The sequence below is a fragment of the Rattus rattus genome, chromosome 10 (assembly GCF_011064425.1).
Source record: "Rattus rattus isolate New Zealand chromosome 10, Rrattus_CSIRO_v1, whole genome shotgun sequence".
Taxonomy (NCBI): domain Eukaryota; kingdom Metazoa; phylum Chordata; class Mammalia; order Rodentia; family Muridae; genus Rattus; species Rattus rattus.
Window position 1 is genome coordinate 22,414,419 of NC_046163.1, and position 21,604 is coordinate 22,436,022.

Sequence of the window (21,604 nt, forward strand, 5' to 3'; positions counted from 1 at the left end):
GGCAAAGGACACCATTACTAGGAAAAAAACTACAGCCTACTGATTGGGAATATATCTTAATCAAACCTACATCTGACAAAGGGCTAATATCTAAAACATATAAAGAACTCAAGAAGTTAAACATCAACTCACCAAATAACCCAAAGGATTCTCTAACATCCCACAAGAACACTTGCTCTGCTATGCTCATACCAGATTTATTCATGATAGCCAGATGTTTAAAATAACCTAGATATTCTGCAAATGAAGAACAGATAAAGTTAATGTGGTTTATTTACACATTGGAATACTACCCACCTACTAAAAGCAAAGTCACCATGAATTTTGAAGGCAAATGGATGGAACTAAAAATATGCTGAGTGTTGTAATACAGAATAAAAATGACATGTAATGTTTGTACTCATTAATAAGTAGATAATAGGCATAAAGTACAAGATAGCCATGTTATAGATTCCTGGCAGTGTGGGATATGCATCCTGAAGTGGCTACTTCCTGTACCCAGGCAGGATTCCCAGTGGATGAATAAGGACAATAACCCACCCACAAAATCTTTGACCTAAAATGTTTTCTGCCTACAAGATGTGCTGGGCCAAAGACAGAGCAGAGACAGAGGGAATAACGAACCAATAACTGCCCCAAAGTGAGACACTCCACTGTCCAGAAATAATCCCTGACACTATTAATGATACTCTGCTATGTTTGAGAGGCTCCACCCAGCAGCCAATGGAAAGACATGCAGAGACTCATAGCCAAACATTCAACGGAGCTTAGAGATTTTTAAGGAGGAGTTGGAGGAAAGGATTGGGGGACTGAAAGAGGACAGGAACTCCACAGGAAGATAAAGTGAGTCAACCTGTACAAGTGGAGGCTCCCAGAGATTGAATCATCAACCAAAGAGCAAGCATGGACTGGCCCTCTGCCCATGCACATATGAAGTAGATGAGCAGTTTGGTCTCTATGCAATTGAGAATCCCCAAAAAACATGGCCAGGGGCTCTCCCTGAATCTGAAGCCTACCTGACTGTGGATCCAGTTCCAGTAAATTGGAGGCCTTACCTGGCCTCAGTGTGGGATGCTGCTGCTTGTCCTGCAGTGACTGGATATGTAGGTGTTGGGGGCAATTAGTGGAGTAGCAGGGGTGATACCTGAGGTGTCTTCCCATTCTCAAAGGAGAAGGGGAAGGAGAAACCCCTCTAGGAGGAGAGGGGGACTGAAAAGGAGATGTAAAGTATTTAGAGTTGAAAAGTATGAAGTTTATCATGGCAAGGCAGGCCTGGTGACAGGAACAAAAGAAAGCAAGTAATGCTGCTTTCACAGTCAGGAAGAAAAGCAATAGATGATGGTCAGTTTACTTTACCCATTTGCTTAGTCTGGGAACCCAGGTTATAGACTGTGCCTCCCATATTTGAAGTGGTCTGTCATTTCTGTCAGTACTCTCATCAATGTTCCCAGAACTGTCTTTCTAGGCAGATTACTCTTATTATTTTTATTTATTCTTCTCTCATGCGATACATCTTGATTTCAATTTACCCTTCTTCTATTCCTCCCACTTCCCCCCAAACTCCTCTCTCCCCCAGATCAACTCCATTACCATTTCTCTTTAGAAAAAAGCAGGCCTCATAGGTGTATCAACTGAACATGGGATAACAAGTTACGACAAGATTAAATGCCCAGACCTAGAAAACAAACATGGTATGTACTCATGTATAAATGGACATTAGCTGTTAAGTAAAAGACAATCATACTACAGCTCACAGACCAAGAGAGGCTAAGTAACATGGAAAGCTCTAGGGGAGTAATAACTCTCCCTGGGAAGGGAAAATGAACATATTTTTCATGATGATAATTTTTAATTGGACATTTTATTTATTTGCATTTTAAATGCTATCCCCTTTCCCAGTTTCCCCTCCACAACCCCCCATCCCATACCCTCTTCTCCTGCTTCTATTAGAGTGCTCCTCCACCCATCCATCCATTCCCACCTTACCAAACCGGCATTTCCCTACACTAGGTTATCAAGCCTTCTTCACAGGACCAAGGGTCGCTTCACCCATTGACACCAAATAAGGCCACAATGGCTAGGTCTTCTCCGTTATTTTAAGAATTATATTCCAGAGGGGAAGCCAGAGTAACTTAAGCATTCCTTTACAGAGAGCTTCCATCACAGGTGATTCTAGATTATGTAAAGAAGAGAATTAAGCTAACATCCAAACACTCACAAAGAAAACTTCTGAAACCTAAGAGTCAAATAACCACCATATCTTTCTAGTGTAACAGTTTGCCTCTTGCTATGTAGTTGACAGATACCCTTTAGACTCTCTCATATTCATTTATGGGCAAAGAACAGGATTCACCCCTGAGCAGCCCCATGACTCTGTACAAAGATGTTTTAAATTTAAATGTGAGTGTAGAAAGGGACAGGAAGAATGCGTGAAAACAATTTCATCACACTTCTCTCACAATTTCTCATTCTAATTTACCTATTCCCAAAATTCTGATATAAAGTTTTCATATCCCAACGTTCCTTTAAAATCATCCTCAACATGTCCAAACTTGCTTAGAAAATTGTGAATTCATAATACCTTAAAATTTTTCATGCATTAGATGGTTTGAGAAAAATAAGCATGTTTGCAAGAAGAAAATACATTAATCAAGATAAAATGGTCTACTTTCTAAAATTGCATTTTATAAATTTAGTTTTAAAACTACCTTATGCATTTTATTTTTAATGAGGCTATTATACAAGAAAAACTTACTATACAGAAAAACCTATTCATTTCATTTCAATGTTATTAGCTTAGCAGTTAAAGTCCCCAATTAGCTTTCTCTGTTTCACCCTGGATAAGATTATTCATTACTCTTCATTTGTAAAAGAGACTGTAATTTATAACACTCAGTTTATAGTTGTTGGTGTTTTTATTTTTTCATCCTTAACAAAATGTGCTGATATAGTACATGCTTATTCAAGAACATTTTTCATTTCAGAAAGGCATGAACAGGCTTGCTAACTCTGAATTCATTTCTTGTCTATTTATCTCTATGTGATACACATCCTATTAGTGTACCATCTAAGAAGATTTCTACACAGATAGATGTTTTTGTTTTTGTTTTCTGTTTTAGATTTGTTACATGTTGTTGCAAAGACCACCTTGTTAGGTACAATGCACTATGTTCATTCCAGCCATAGTTACAATAGCCAGAAGCTGAAAAGAACCCAGATGTCCCTCAACAGAGGAATGGATACAGAAATTGTATACATTTACACAATGAAGTACTACTCAGCTACTAAAAACAATGACTTCATGAAATTCTTAGGCAAATGAATGGAACTAGAAAATACTATCCTGAGTGAGGCAACCCAATCACAAAAGAACACACATGGCATGCACTCACTAGTAAGTGGATATTAGCTCAAAAGCTCAGAATAACCACAATACAATTCACAAAGCACATGAAGCTCAAGAAGAAGGAAGAACAAACTGGGGGAAGACCAAACTGGAAATGCTACAGACCTTCTTAAAGGGTGAATAAAAATATTCACAGGAGGAAATATGGAGACAAAATGTGGAGCAAAAACTGAAGTAAACGCCATCCAGAGACTGTCCCACCAGTGAGATACATCCCATATACATATGGCAAACCCAGACACTATTACATATGCCAATAAGTGCATGCTAAAAGCTGATATAGCTGTCCCCTGAGAGATTCTGCCAGAGCTTGACAAATACAGATGTGGATGCTCACAGCCAACCACGGAACTGAGAATGGAGTCCCCAATGGAGGAGTTAGAAAAAGATCTGAAGTAGCTAACATGGTTTGTAGCACCATAAGAAGAATAATATCAACCAACCAGATACCCCAGAACTCCCAGGGATTAAATCACCATACCCACCATCCCAAGAGTACACATGGACAGATCTATGACTCCATCTGCATATGTAACAGAGGATGGCCCTGTCAGGCATCAATGGGAGGAAAAGCCTTTGGTCCTGTTAGGGCTCAATGCCCCAGTGTAGGGAAATGTCAGGGTTGGGAGATGGGAAGGAGTGGGTAGGTAGGTGAGAGAGCACTCTCACAGAAGAGGGGTTCCTGGGGCCAGGGGTGGGGTGGGATGGGGTAGCAGACTTTAGGAGGGGAAATCAGGAAAGGAGATAGCATTTTTTAAATTGCATTTTTATTTATAAATGTTATGCCCTGTTCCATACTTTGTCTCCACATTTCCTCCTGTGTATATTTTGTTCCCCCTTCTAAGAAGGACAGAAGCATCCACACATTGGTTTTCTGTCTTTCTGAACTTCATGTGGTTTGTGAATTGTATCTTGGGTATTCTGAGCCTTTGGGCTAATATCTACTTATCAGTAAGTGCATATACCATGTGGGTTCTTTTATGATTGGGTTACCTCACTCCGGATTATATTTTCTACTTTCATCCATTTGCTTCAGAATTTCATGTAATCATTGTTTTAATACCTGGGTAGTATTTCATTGCATTAATTTACCACATTTTCTGTATCCATTCCTCTGTTGAGGGACATTTGGGTTCTTTCCAGCTTCTGGCTATTATAAATAAGGCTATTATGAACACAGTAAAACATGTATCCTTGTTATATGTTGGACCATCTTTTGGGTTATATACCCACCTGCTGTATAGCTGGGTCCTCAGGTAGTAATGTACAATTTTTTAAGGAACCAACAGATTGATTTTCACAGCTTCCAATCTTACCAACAATTTAGGAGTGTTTCTCTTTTTCCACATCCTCGTCAGCATATATGGTTACATAAGTTTTTTATCTTAGCCATTCTGACTGGTGTGAAGTGGAATCTCAGAGTTGCTTTGACTTGCATTTCCCTGATGACTAAAGATGTTGAAAACGTCTTTAGGTGCTTCTTGTCCATTTGTTATTCCTCAGTTGTGAATTCTTTGTTTAGCTCTGTAGCTAATTTTTAATGGGGTTATTTTTATTTTTCTCACTGGGAATAAATGCCTGACAAAGGCAGCTTAAGAAAGTAAAGTCTTATTTTTCTGCCTAGTTCAGTGATATACATTCCATTATCTCAGGGAATTGGAGGCAAGAAGGTAAGGCAGGTGATCACTTAGTAGCCCCAAGTATGGAAACAGAAAACAGTGAGTACAGAGTACTGGTACTCCTATCTTTCTTCTTCTTCTTCTTCTTCTTCTTCTTCTTCTTCTTCTTCTTCTTCTTCTTCTTCTTCTTCTTCTTCTTCTTCTTCTTCTTCTTCTTCTTCTTCTTCTTCTTCTTCTTCTTCTTCTTCTTCTTCTTCTTCTTCTTCTTCTTCTTCTTCTTCTTCTTCTTCTTCTTCTTCTTCTTCTTCTTCTTCTTCTTCTTCTTCTTCTTCTTCTTCTTCTTCTTCTCCTTCTCCTTCTCCTTCTCCTTCTCCTTCTCCTTCTCCTTCTCCTTCTCCTTCTCCTTCTCCTTCTCCTCCTTCTCCTTCTTCATTTTATGTATTTATTTATTTATTTATTTATTTATTTATTTATTTATTTTTACTGTTGTTTCTTCTTATAAGTAGTTTGAGACACCACTCTATTGAATGGCATTGCCCATGTTAAGAGTAGCTACGTTCCAGAAGCTGGAAAGAACCCAAATGAGCTTCAACAGAGGAATGTATTCAAAAAATGTGGTACATCTACACAATGGAGTACTAATCAGCAATCAAACACGACTTCATGAAATTCATAGGTAAATGGATGGAACTAGAAAATATCTTCCTGAGTGAGGTAACCAAGTCACAGAAAAACACACATACATGCACTCACTGATAAGTGGATACTAGCCCAAATGCTCGAATTACCCAAGATGCAATGCATGGACCACATGAAACTCAAGAAGGATGACCAAAATGAGGATGTTTCCAGTCCTTCATAAAATGGGGAACAAAAATATCCACAGGACGGAATATGGAGGCAAAGTTTAGAGCAGAAAATAAAGGAACAGTCATTCATAGCCTGCCCCACAGGTGACCCTTATATATACAGCCACAAAAATTAGGTAAGATTGATGAAGCTGAAAAGTACATGCTGAAAAGGACCAGATATAGATCTCTCCTGAGAGATACAACCAAAGCATGTCAAATACAGAGGTGAATACTAGCAGCAGACCACTGAACTAAGAAAGGGACCCCTTTGGGGGAATTAGAGGAAGGATTAAGAGAGCTGAAGGGGCTTGCAACCCCATAAGAACAACAATGTCAACCAACCAGAGCTTCCAGGGACTAAACCACTACCCAAAGACCCAGGGCTTCAACTGCATATGTAACAGAGAATAACCTTGTTGGGAAACCAGTGGAAGAAGAAACCAATTGGTCCTGCCAAAATTGGACCCACAGTGCAGGGGAATGTCGGGGTTCGGGTAAGGGGACATGGATGGGGGGGCGCACCCTTATGAGGGAGGGGGCTAGGAGGTTTATGAACAGGAAACTGGGAAAGGGAATAACATCTGAAATGTAAATAAAGAAATATATCCAATAAAAAAGAGTGGCTACATTCATTGTTTCTTTGTTGTAATAAAATAATTTTAAAAGAACTTGAAGAAGGAAGCATTAGCTGAGTGTAGTGGTACAATATTAATCTCATCACTCTGAGGAAGACATAGGTAGATGTTCATGAGTTTAAGGTCTGGCAAGAATACATAGGGAAAGCATGTGTCAAATATCAGGAGGAGGAAGAAGACAAAGATGAGCAGTATGAGGATGAGGAGAAGGGGAGGAGGAAGAGGAGGAGGAATAAAAGAAGGAGAAGTAGAAGTAGAAAACAAAAAGAAGAAAAGTAAGAACAAAGGAGAGAATTCATTTTGGGTAAGAGTTTCTTAGGATACAGTATTTCATGTCAGGGAAGGTATTGTAGCTAAAACAGTTTTAAAAAGTGATAAATGATGGTGTTCATTTATCCAGCTTTTTTCTCTTTTTCTTTCTCTTTCTTCCTTCCTTCCTTCCTTTCTTTCTTTCTTTGTTTCTTTCTTTCTTTCTTTCTTTCTTTCTTTCTTTCTTTCTTTCTTTCTCCCTTCCTTCCTTCCTTCCTTCCTCCCCCCTCCCTTCCTTCCTTTCCTTTCTTCCTTCTTTTTTTCTGATGTTCTTTTGTTGTTTTTGTTTTTTCTGTACTTGAGGACCCCAAAACATAGAATGTGCTGCCCTTGTTTAGAACAAGTCTTTTCTTCTCTACTTCTCTACACAATCTAGATAATTACTAACGGAAATGTTCAAGGCCTAGCCAAATGTAAATAACCCTCATAGGTAAGCCTTGAAGCTTTCCTATTATATAAAGCATGTATTTTTTGTTGTTGGTGTTGTTGGGTATTTTGATATTTAAGTAGATTGTCAATATTAACTATTACAGTGTGTCTTTCAACTTCTATTTACCTAGAAAATTTCTCACAGGCATGCCCAGATATTTGACTCTGCAGTTGACAATATTAACCATCAAAAATCCACTCCTTGATAATTTGAAGAAAGATATATTACTCTAACCATCTTTCTGCATGTGCTAAAGATATTTCATAATGTAACACCTTCAAAAATTTAATAATATTTAACAGTAATAGACACCAACACTGGATTTATGTTAAAAGTCCTAAAACATTTTTAAAGATTCAAGGTAACCTTTTCATTATGAGCCCTTTATTTTAAAATATAATCATTTAATATAATATTCTATCTATTATTGAATATATTAAACAATATAGAGAAAGCAGTAATATAGAGTAAGCAATTTGATTCAAAAAGAGAGGGAAGATATTGTATCTAGGGATGATCTACTCTCTATTGAACGCAGAGTTAATGAAGACCTTTTCCCAATCTCTAGGCTATCATTTGGTTCTGTTGACAGTGTCCTTTGCCTAACAGAAGCTTTTTAGTTTCATTAAGTGAAGGTATCACTATTCATGCATGATATAATAATTTACATAAGCAATCTGTAAAATTCTACCAGAGAACACATACAACTGATAAACAACTTCAGCAAAGTGGCTGAATTAGCTCAAATAAATCAATACCTCTCCTTTATAAAAATGATAAATAAGCAGAGAAAGAAATTAGGGAAACAACACACTTTAAAATAGCCACAAGTGACTTAAAATATTGACCAGCCCAGCCCAGTCAGTCAACAGGTTCTCCAGGGCAGGAGTAAGGATTAAAAGGAAAAAAGACAATTAGACAACACTATGACATGACTACAGCCAGGGTTAAGGCTGATGTGTGTTTATTTTTTTCCCAATCTGCTTTTATATCATTTTAATTCCATGCAAATAGTAAGGTCCATTCTAGGTTAAGGAACAAGCAAGGCAATAAAAAATTCTCTTGATCACTCTTTCTAGCAGCTTATCAGGATGAACAAGATATCTGAGTCTACTTCCTTGTCCTAGCCCAAAGTCCTATTCTTGCCTGAAGCCTACTTCTTTGTCCTCACCCAAAATCGGATTTCCATGGGGCTTAATTCCCTGTGCTGGCTCAATGTCAAATTCTTGCCATGTTTCTATAAAAGTGGCTCCAAAAGCTTTCCACAAAGTATCTTTGTGTAACTCTTAACGATGCATATAAAAGTTCAGTATAACAAGCATTTTCAGTTCCTGAAAAGGAAATTTAGAAGGACACCAGAAGATGGAAAGATTCCTAATGCTCATGGATCAGTAGGAGTAACATAGTGAAAATGGCTGTCTTACAAAAAACAGTCTCAGATTCTATGCAATCCCCATGAAATATCCAACAAAATTTCAATGAATTTGTATGTACTTCTCAACTTCATATAGAAAAACAAATGAACAAACAAACAAAAAACTCAGCATAGCCAAATAATCCTAAACAATAAAAGTACCTCTGGCATAATCAGCATTCCTGACCTCTAGCTGAACTTCAAAGCAATACGGATAAAGGTGAATGATGTTGATACAGAGACAGAAAGGTTGATCAATGGAATAGAATTGAACACCCAGTCATAAACCAACACACATATGAGCACTTGATTTTACACAAAGAAGACAAAACCATACAGTGGAAGAAATAAAGTATATTCAACAAATGGTGCTGGCCTAACTGCATATCTGCATATAGAAGAATTAAAATAAATCCAAACTTATCACCTTGCCAAAAACTCAGCAGAGAACCAGATACACTAAATGTAATAGAAGAGAAAGTGGGAAATGCCATTGAAGGCATTGATGTAGGAGCCACATTCCTGAACAGAAGACCAGTGGCTCAGGCCTTAAGATCAATAATTGATGAATGGGAATATTAGGTCTTTAATGGAATGTTCTGACCCCTAAAGAACATGGATATTCCTGCCAGCCAGTTCTGTTGCCTGCAGCATACAAATCTCTTTGCCTGCATCCCTACTGTATCTTATCTGAAGCTTAATTAGATCCTGAAATCTCAGACATCCCAGAGTTTCTACTGTAACTTATCCTTTATTTTCCCAGATTCTAGCAATGACCTATTAGTGCTTTCTTAAAAGAGACACTAATCTTGCCATTTCAGCTTTCTTCCTCAGGGAAATTTGATACTTTGATCTATAGCCCTAATATCCTGCAGTATACATTCCTGTAAAACAGTACCTTGTGAATAATCCTACCAAGTTCTGTTAAAAGCTTGTTTCTTCCTTTGAGGGAGCACCCCCACATGGATAACATATCTGGTTTCTGTAGTGATATGTAGTCATAAGGACTCCAAACAATTTAGTAGATGAAATAAGTTGCTATAAGTTAACACACAACTCATCTCAAGTGCACTAGACCTAATTTACAGTGACATGAGATCAAAGAAAACAGTCAGACAGATGGAGGATTACAACAAGTGCAACTTACAGTCCTGGATGGAAGAAACACCAAAATGGATCCTTACAAACTGGAACAGAAGAAAGGGACTAAAAAATTGTAAAAGACAAAAATGATTTTAATCAAACATAAATATATGTGGTTTATATTAATGCCCTGTCACAGTGAAGTACATACCTAGGTCCAGTGTTCAATTATGAAGCTCCATAGAACACTCTAATGTTTCCATCTCTATATTGGACTGGAAAACCAGCCAGAGTTGCTCGAGGAAATTCAAGGTGTTAGGGATGAAGACTGCTATATTCATTCCAGCTGAATACATACAGGCTAGTGACCTAGTTTATCTAATCCAGTTTTTTCATACACCTGCTGTGCTTTTTTATTCTGAGGCTTTTCCATCTTAGCTGTTTAGTATCAAAAAGGAAGTAACGTCTTGGGCAAACTTGACATGTCTGAATGCATGTGATTGAAGTTATCAGATGTCCTCATCATCTGAAGGGAAACCCTCCACCTAGCCAGCCCTTGATCCTGTCTCCATCTCCTATGAGATTGTATAGAAGCAAGTCTCAGGCGAGAAATCTTGTCATTGGCTCAGCCTTGGTGAGTTCCACCTGGTCTACTATAGCTGTCTGAAATGCAGAATAATATTGGGAAGTCCACATGATCTTAAATAGACAGAGAACAAATTGAATAGATTATTATAGTATTTTAAGTTTTTTGGTTTGAAAGTTATAGTTTTCATAAATAAGAATATAATTAATAAAATACCAAAAGTTTAAGATGATAAAAACCACATAAGAATAAAATATCACCATAGTATTTGAAAAAATTCTTATGAAAAGCAAACCAATCTTGAGATGTAAAAACAAATTCATAAAGTATTAGCATTCATTCATTCAAAATAGCAAAACAATTTGCATAATTCCAATTTGTACCATTTGGTCTTCTATGGGATTCTGGGTATCCTTAAAGATGCTAGATCCCTGAAACAAAAAAAAAAAAAAAACAAAGGAAAAAAACTGGTCCTGCATTCACCTATAGCAATCAGTTGCCAGTAAGTCCTCTTCTACAGGTGGGATTTCATGATTTCACTTCTTGTTATTGACACTCCAGTTTGTATGTTGACCAATTTTGGCTATCTGCAATAATCAACATATACTCTAAAAAGATGCTTCACTGATGAGAGTAAACTCGACTAGAGAACTCCCATAGCTGATAAACACATTAATCAAAGTAGCAGAATACAAAATTAATACAGGAAAATAACTAACCTTCCAATAGCAATGACAAATATGCTGAGTAAAAACAAAAAGGAATCAATTGTATTAACAATAGCTTCAAAAAAGTTTTGTAATAAACCTGAAGAAAATATGAAGCTCATCAGAATTCTAATGAAAATAAAAGTAATTACATTCATTCCATGCTTGGAAACAAGAAATGGGTACAATCAGGAACAACAGTAATCATTCTGGACACATTTGGAACACAGTAAAAGTCATGTTGAAAAAAGGAAAAATGGGTCCCTTTTCAAAGGAACAATGAAAGAGAACAGCTATGAGTATTTCTTATGAATGAAGTTCTCAAAAATATCTATGGTTACTGCTAACAGCACACACACCCCTGAAATCACATAACTGAAATATGAACACAAAACCACTTGAACCTTGGCCCTGCCTCACTGCAGACAAGATCTAGACTATGGGAAAACAGAAGGAAACTAGCAACCTATTTTCTAATGTAGCAAACAGTTAGAGTGAAGAAGTTAGGTATTTCTTAAAACATGTACTTATGTTCTGACATTAAGTGCAACCTCAGGGTCTGTTCTCACATGAACCTTGGAAAAAGTCTGGTAAGTAAACAATCTCTTCCTACATAGAGTGATCCTACATAGTATGGCTGAGGAATTTAAAAGTAAACCTGAGTAACAGTGAACTGTTATCCATTACAAATGCACAGTGATTTTATAAATGAAATATGAATAAAAGAATACGAATGGGATAAAACAGTAATAAAAACTGTGTGGAGAAATCTTGTGAGCAATGCTGTGATCTTTAAAGACCAGAAAGACACCCAGTGCTGCCTACTCTCCCTCCCACCCCAACCCCTACATGCACACACACACAACCCCTACATGACACACAGGTACAATATTTCAATGTTTAATGTTCTCTAGTCAGCAATTCATATTGTTTGTATATGCTCAGCCCAGGGAGTGCCACTATTAGAAAGTGTGGCCCTGTTGAGGTGGGTGTGGTCCTGTTAGAGTAGGTGTCTCTCACTGTAGATGTGGACTTTAAAACACTCATTCTAGCTTCCTAGAAGTCAATATTAAGCTAGCAGCCTTTGGATGAAGATATAGAACTCTCAGTTCCCCCTGCACCAGATGCTGCCATGCTACAGCCTTGATGATAATGAACTATACCTCTGTAAGCCAGCCCCAAATAAATATTCTTTATGAGAGTTGTAGTTCCATAAGATCACAATGCTAAGTGGCCTTAGCTTGCTCAAGCAATGATGATAGCACATTTGAATGATTACCTAATGAGATTTCTCAGACTTTCTAGCTATCATTAAATGTTGCATGAGTGTATTTGGCTACTTCTAAATGTACACAAAGTACTACTTAGGCTAAGAGAATAAAATGTTAGAAAATATATAAGACTATCAAAAATTATTCATTGTGATATATATATATATGTGTGTGTGTGTGTGTGTGTGTGTGTGTGTGTGTGTGTGTGTGTGTGTGTGTGTGTGTGTGTGTTCAAAGGAGACCAAAATGTCATTATGGTATTCTAAAATTCTAAAAAGAATAACATGTTATGAGACATAATTTTTACTGTTATTTCTCATTTGTGTAACTTAAGTGCCATAATGAAACAACAGAAATAACTGATCATGCCTTTAAGTAGACATTATTAAACCATTTCAGTAATTTTCAAATTTTGTCTCCCAAAACAAGTCAATGCTACTTTCAAACCTTTAACTAAGACAGACATACCCATGTCTTCCTAAATGCTTTTTTATCTTCGCTCTTTTCTTCCAAAACCCCTGAATTTTGGGATCCAATGTTCCCCCAATCCAATTTATATCTTCTTCCTCACAGTTATCTTGCTATCTCTGCATTATATTTACTTGCACGTTATGTATCTACACCTATATATCCAATAGTTTAGTGTGTTCTGACCTTCTGCATCACATTACACGTCATTGCAGCTATAGAACAATAAGTTGGTAATTATAAATTTTCACCAAGAAAGTTCTCTATTTTTAGCAGGTCTCTATTTTTTTCATTAAAATATGGAAGATGGCCTCGGGAAATGAGAAAAATCTTTTTGGAAAATGGTGATATCTAAGCTGACTCTAACAAATTTGTAGGTAGGAGATTAAAGAAATGCTCAAAGGCAGAAGGATTCTATGAAGAGAATGAAAACAAGAAAAATTATGAAATGTGGGAATGAAGATAAGTAACTTTTGGTAATGGCATGTAAATGATATGTGTACTGTGGTGCAGAGAGTGGTTTGAAAAGAGTCTCAGAGCATGGTTCACATATGGTCTACAGAAATCTTACTATTTAGCATTTTGTTGTTGTTTACTCTTGAGGTTCTAAATAAGAACCATGGAAGTAGGTAGCTAAACAATAGTTAAGTCTTACTCTTTTTTCAAAAAGAAACTCAGAGCCTGCAAATACACATAGCTATAAATGTGCAGACTTCGCATAACTATGTTGCAATGTGTGTGCATGTGACTTGGTGTACTCTCAAGTTTTTAGATCTGAAGGTAAAATAAGGTTGAAGGAATAGAGGAATGAAGACTGCAGTCAGTGAAATTAATTAGGATCCTACAGATGAAATGATAATGAAAAATAGCTATTGGAGTTGGAGTTTAGACTGGATGATACGTAGAATGTAGCAAAGGCATAACAAAAATACAGACAATTTACAAGTAAATTCTGAGAAGTCCTTTCAATTGCTTATACTTTTCCTTGAAGAGAATGGATGTAAAGTAAATCATTTACAAAAGCTGGTTTAATTAAAATTAAGCACTCCCCTAAAAGTTTAGTACTTCTTCAAAGTAGCATGCTCAGCTCTGAATAATAAGTGTCCAAAGGGGATGTGTAAAAGAGACTCTAAAATTCTAAAAAGGGTGTGGGGAAATTCTTTTACATACATGACATGCTATCCTTGAGCTGAAGCTGATTCAGGAAGAAAGGAGAGTAACTCATTTTGTAGAGTAGCTGTCTGAAACAAAAGCATTTTAAGCAGTCAATAAATCAAATGCAGGCCACGTGTAATCCATGGGAAAGTATGCCAGTGTTTGAGAACTAGGGCAGCACCAAGTAGTGCGTGATCCATTTGCAGACTTTAGCAGAACAGGTATCTGAAGGTTCCAATTTATGACTGGAAAACTTAGCTTAGGAAAAGGAGATGAGCAAGCAAAGACACCAGATGACCACAGGACATTAGCCTCTGATGTTGGAGTCGATGGTCTATTCTTGTAGAAGTGATTCTCTTCCTTTCTGTGGGTATTATTAATTAAAAAGTATAAAATTTTGAATCTTTAAAAGTCATTGACCAAGGATATCAATCAAGACATGAGAACTGGATCTAGTCAATCAGCTAATAGAGAAAAATAACAGAAATTTATATTAGATTTTGAATTCAAAACCATTATTGATTGTTCAGTTTCAAATATATATGTAAAAATAGATATGTAGTATTGCATTCATTCATATATATGCATATATATGTGTATGGATATGGGCATGTAATGTGTGCATTCACATATATATTATTTGCATCTATATATTTGCATATATAGATATACCAGTAAACTATATAAACACATTTTGTGAAAAATAAAGCCGTAGAGCTCTTTTTCAGCTGGGAAAAATAAACAACTTGCAGTTTGTGATTCCATCTGTGCTTTCTGCTTTCTACAAGACAGACTTCTCCAATAAATTTAAAGCACGTGTTTTAGACCCAGGTAGGCAAAGGAGGGTAGGATGTCCAGTCTGGAACTATGGTCAAGGGAAGGAAAGGAGCCATCCTTATTGAATTAATGAGACTGTGAAACTGAGCTTAAATTAACCTTTTGTAGAGCAGAAATACCCTTCAGAACATGCATGGTTGCTTCACAGAAAGTCAGTCTGCTCAGGGAGAATAAGCATGATCTTGAAACCTGAGATACACTCATTCTGCTTCCAACTCTGCCAATTATTCCAAGGTCATAAGGTTCTTAGTTCTGGAACCTAGTTTTCTGAGGTAAAAGAAGAACAAAACATTCATTTTTAGAATGAAAGTAAGCCTTCTTATTTCACTTTTCATACTTAAACCTAGAACAATGAAGTGTTACAAAATCATGTACATGCCTGATTCTGGAGGAATAGCTGACATTGCTATAGCCCAGTGCTCTGACAATCTGCACATTTAATATCACAAAGCTTTCCCTCTAACGAGCAAATTAAAAGACACTACATTATCAAATGATGTGAAGTGATAAATGAACTTCCATATAAACTTGCAGTTTTGATGAAGCTGCAGTATTTTGGATTATGGGACTGCCTTCAAAATTGATAAATATCTATGAATATTCCAGCATAAATATGTCTTAATATTTACTTTAATATTAGAAAGAGAATTTTGAAGAATGAAAACAAGATGCCAGTTTGTTAGGGGGAAAACTTGCTGAGACAAAGACAGAAAGTATGAACATCTTCACCAAAGTCTGATAAACATTTTCATTAACATCGTCTCTAATATAAAAAGCCAGTTTCAAATTATAACAGTTTAAAAGGGAGTATTCAACATCAGACCCTCAGGATGGGAAGAGAAAAGGACTGGTATTAAATAGCAGAATGTTTCAGCTAGTAAGTCCCGAAACAAAATAAAGACAACTGATACTGAAAACAAGGTTTGGTTTGAAGAAATCACACTAATTCTAATGGTGACCATGTAAGAGTGATTTTGATTCATTAAATATATATTTGTTAGTGTATAAATCATAACACACATGAAACATCATCTATTTTCATTCATTGGAAAACTCTCTTCTTTAGGGAGAAATATTTTTCTCCACATAACTATAGGAAAAAATTATTTTAGTAATTGCAATAGTCTATATCAGTGAAAAGGAAAAAGCCTGGTGAAAGTAGGGGATTTGAGTAGATTAAAAAATGATATTAAATTTCATTGTGGGTAAAACAAGGATAAATTCATTGTATTTGTAGAAACTCTGTTAAGCCTCAGCATTTCTACAACAGCACTTACTGAAGGTGACAGCTTCCTTAGTTATTTTCCCCACCGCTGTGGAAAATAAAATACTGGATAAGAAGCAACGTAAGTGAAAGGGGATAGCATTTGAAATGTAAATAAAGAATATATTCAATAAAAAAATAAAAAAGAAGCAACTTAAGGAAGAAGTGGTTTATTGTGACTTACAGTTAGAAGAGCTATGGTTCATTTTGAGAGGGAAGACATGTTGGTATCAGTCAAGAAGTGAAGAGACATGACGTGAATGCTGCAGCGAGTCGTTCCTCTTTATCTCATGTATTATCAGAGCCTATGGAACGAAGGCTTTCACAGTGAGAGTGAGTTGTCCCTCCTAATCGTAAAGTTTTGGAAAATATGATAAAGATGTACTGACACCTACGTTTCCATGGTGGCATTAAATACCATCGAGTTGAAAGAAAACTTAACTATAGCAATGATGGATACACTTGACAACTGTCAAAAATGTATCTGCAAATATGTATTTGGGTATGAAATAAAGGAAAATTATTAGTGTCATCTGAGTCCAGAATGTGGAAGACATATAAAATGTATAAATAGTTTAGTGAAAATTTACACATTCGTAGCTCAGGATGTGACCAGTAAAAGACACTAAAGAAAGTTTGGTAAAAAATTCTCATATGCATTACACACATATGAAAAGAGATGATGGAAAGTCTTAGAAACAGCCTAAAAATTTAGAGAACAGAATAGAAATTTCTTACTGTAAAGTTTTGAAATCAGTACTAAAGCTAGTGAAACAAAAAATAATGGTAAGTTATATATAAATTTTTTCATTTGTTCTACAATTTTTAAGAATATTTGTTACATAAATGCTCAAATACGGATTTTAAAAATAAATTATTAATAAAAGAAAGGATAAAATAAATAGGTTATAATATATATATATATATATATATATATATATATATATATATATATATTTTCTTTGAAGCTTCCGGTAATAATGAGGAAAAGGTACTTAAAAATTGACACAAAGACCAGGAAAATATTATGAATCTTCCTTCTTGTCTTAAATTCTTCATATAGGAGAAAACACTTGGTTTGAAAAATGCTTTAAAGATTTGTTTCTGTGTGTGCACACAAATAGACTTATGTATGTGGTGAGACAATATATATAAAAGCCTAAGTATCTGGTCTGTTAGAACCCCTGCAACATAGGTAGCAGATTGTTTTATGGTTCTAAGTTGCCATTTGTATGTTGTTAGTTCCTTAGGTGAAATTTTTATCCCAAACCAAGTAATGAAATTCAGATATTTGTATCGGCCATTCCACTTAATCAATAGATTTCGCATTTAGTACTTTAAAAGTCTTTTATCATTAGAATCTGAAACTCAAATAAGTTTATTATTTTCAGAGCTATTAGTTTCAGAGCTATTTACCTCTTAGATCATCAACATGCTGTGTGCTTAGCAGGCTGTGGGTACTGCCACAGGGACAATGTTTGCCCTAGTGGAAGTGAGAAGCATTTTCAAGGAATACCGAAAGAAATGAACTAACAAACAATACATGAAACTCAGAATTCTCTGGGACTTTATTGTTTCATCTGTTTATTCAAAGGAGAGTAGAGAGTTCCGTTTGTTTTTTTCCTTTTTAATTTAACTATAAATAACACCAGACATAGCAAAGCAGAAAACCACTTGTCGGTGAACTAACTTATTAAATACCCGTTTCTGTACGTAGCACTCACAATTAATTTTGTATACAAAAAGATCAAACTTGGAGCAACTCATAAAGTTATGAATTTTGACATACAAATACTAAAAGAGAAAAGAAAAAAAGTGTGACCAGGTATCTGTTTTTATTATGAAGTTACAATATCTAATAAGTGGGATAAATAAATTAGTTCTGTTCTACCATTGATCAATAGCTCTTTCTTCTCTGTATTGCAGCTCTTCCAGACCTGCCACTACTTCTAAATGTCATCTGGAAGGTTTAGGAAATAATTATTTCTCCTTTATCCTCAAGGAAAAAAAAAAAAAAAAAAAGCATGCTGGCATTTTTAAAATCAGCCGATGTCTATAATAACTTCTTTGTACATAATCATTAAGATATTATAGCTATTTAGTTCTTTATACAGTTGTAAAAGGTCTGTGTGTGTGTGTGTGTTGTGTGTGTGTTTTTGTGTGTGTGTGTGTTTGTGTGTGTGTGTGTGTGTGTGAGAGAGAGAGAGATCTGTGTGATGTATTCGTGTCTATCTGTCTGTCTGTCTGTATGTATGTATGTATATGTGTATATTGTATGTTTCTCTGTGAGCATATATGCAGAGTCCTGAGGAAAACAAAAGAAAAATCTTCCCATATCACTTTCCACTTTATTCCCTTGAGAGACTGTCTCTCACGAATCTGAACCTCATCATTTTAGGTAGAATTTCTTTTGCCCTATGAATCAAGTTCTCAGCATAAAATAAGCAGACACATGTGCACGCTGACAGGCCAAACAGTCACCTATATAAAATTAAAAAAAAAAGGGAGTGTAACTTCATTAGTAACTGCTGGCTTTTCTACCCACCCATCTTCATCACCCCACCCCCACATCTACTCCATTTCCTAATGACTCAAAGACTTGTTAATTGTTACAAAGCTTAGGGCCTTAAGCTTTCCTAACTAACTTGTAAATTTAATCTGGTTTTTGTTTTTTACTCTATGTCTGCCACATGTCTGGTTAGTTACCTCTCTGAGTTTCATACATCCAACTTCATAAGAGTCTGGGTGGTGAATATATTTCCATGCCTCTCTCCCAGAGTTTCTCCCTACGGGTATGCCTGCCTTCCTCCTATTTCCTGTTTCAGTTAATATGCCATCAGCTTTTATTGACAGGTGATGCTGCCATAAGATATACAAGAGATTCTCTCTTCATAGATGTTTTAAACACATGGAGGGACCCATGGCTTCAGCTGCATATGTAGCAGAGGGTAGCCTTGTTGGGCATCAATGGGAGGAGAAGCCCTTGGTCCTGTGAAGGCATGGTGGCCAAGTGTAGAGAGTGTAGGGGAATTCTAGGGTGGTGAGTTGGAAATGGATGGGTGGATGAGCCCCTTCATAGAAGCAGGGGGAGGGGTGGGATAGCGGCGTTGCAGAAGGGAAACTAGGAAAGGGGATAACATTTTAATGTAAAGAAATAAAATATCCATAAAAAAGATTCATCATGAAAAATAAAAAAAAACTAAAAATTTGATTTATGATAGTAATAAATGTAGCAGATACCTCCCATTTTCTTAGCTAAGGTAAGAAATTGGAAAATGATATAAATTTTAAAACGGGGGTGAGAATTTATAAATACCAGTAAATGATACTGAAAGGATGGGAAGCTTTAGAACGAAACAGAAAGTGTAATGTGTAGTTCCTACTACCCCACTTTAAGATCCAGGCAGACAGTCCTACTATACCAGACCAGGTTCCCTCTGATCAATGGATGAAACACACACACACACACACACACACACACACACACACACACACACACACACACACACACACACACACACACATGCTCTTCTAACCCTTCCTTGTCTATCATCCTCTTCTTTTCACTATCAGCTCAGTACCCTAAATCTGCCCTCAACTTTAGCTGCTCAGCTACCTGCTTCTTGTTCAGTACCCTAAATCTGCCCTCAGATTAATTATGTTTCAAATATCCTACCTCCAAGCCTAGTCAGTGAAGCAAACAGTGGTTTCTTCTCCTAAGATGTCACATGACTGATGACTCTTTTTCCCTCTGAAGCATGGTAAATACTTTCCTCTTCCCCTGCTTCTGCTAGGCTGCCTCAGGAAATTGGAAGTCCCACCTATTTCACCCATCTCATTGGCTATGAACATCTTTATGGATGGATCAAGAACCAATTGGGAACAGGGCCTTCAGTGTTCACATGCAGATTACTGATCAAAACATCAGAACCATACCCTAGAGAAGAGCACCTAAATAGATTCCACAACTGATACATTTTCTGGTTTGTTATATTTCAGTTCATATACCATAGTCAGCATAGATGGTTCAACTAAAATAGATCTTAAATTAAAATGAAGAACTAACTCATATCATTTGAACTTTTAACGATGGTTTGTCCAGAAAATGACAAAATAACTAATATGAATTAAATGAAACAGACCATGGGTGCACATTACCATCTAATCTGGTTGTAAAATAAAAAAATAAAAATTAAATCATATGTAACAAGAAAACTATAAGAAAAAGAAATACCCAAATAGCTAGAATGTGTGTTACACATGATAAGAAAGCTCTGTATGTCTAGGAAATAAAGGGAATTATTACGGGGAAGTGAGGCAAAAAGTCTTCCTAAGAATCTCTTGGACTGCTAAAGTAAAAGATATGTCTCAAGCCATGAAACATCTTCTTAAGAACCCCCAGTGAACTAGACTGTTGGGGAGAGGGCAGCAATGGGGGAGGGTTGGGAGGGGAACACCCATAAGGAAGGGAGGGGAGGGGATGTTTACCGGAAACCGGAAAGGGAATAACACTCAAAAATGTATAAAGAAATACTCGAAAGTTAATAATAATAAAAATAAAAAAAATAAAATAATAAAAAAAATACAATAGTACCATATAAAATACTTTGTGTGTGCATGTGTTTGTTTGTGTGGGTGGGTGTGTTGTGTGTGTTTCTATGATGTATATATGTGTGTGTGTATATATATTATGCCTACATATACCTATGTTTAAATATGTCCCTGATATGAACCCAGATATAAACATCAGTGGTAGATATGGTTGCTACCACTTGTAATTTTAATAGTCTTTTGCTGTGTAAGTCAAGTGATCCTTGATATATATATATATATATATATATATATATGTATGTATGTATATATATGTATATATATATATATGTAAAATATAATGGTTACATAGGCATTACCAGAAACCTTCATGATAATATGTAGTGCCTGCTGGATTTTATTTCACCCATATCTGTTATTATAATTGTGAGCATGCATGGCCCCTAACGTTGAGGTAAAGTTTCTTTCTCTTCCGTCTTGGAGCTCATCATTTTAATTGACTAAAGGAAGGCAGGGGAATACTATTTCCTATAGGTCATATAATTGTCCTCGTCTTATAGGTCAAAACCCATTCCTTGTCTTCACTGGAAGTGTGTATTTTGCTAAGAATCATTCTATTATTTTATCCCAAGATTATATTACTGAGCTTCATGTGGTTTGTAAATTTTATCGTGGGTATTACAAGCTCTTGGGCCAATAACCACTTATCTGTGAGTGCATACCATGAGTGTTCTTTTTGTGACTGGGTTATCTCACTCAGAATGATATTTTCAAATTCCATCCATTTGCCTAAGAATTTCATTAAATCATTGTTTTTAATAGCTGAGTAGTACTCCATTATGTAAATGTATCACATTTTCTGTATCGATTCATCCATCGAAGAGCATCTAGTTTGCTTTTTTTTTTTTCCAGCTTCTGGACATTATAAATAAGGCAGCTATGAACATAGTGGAACATGTTTCCTTTATATATGGTAAACACGTTTAGGGTATATGCCTAGGAGTGGTATCGCTGGGTC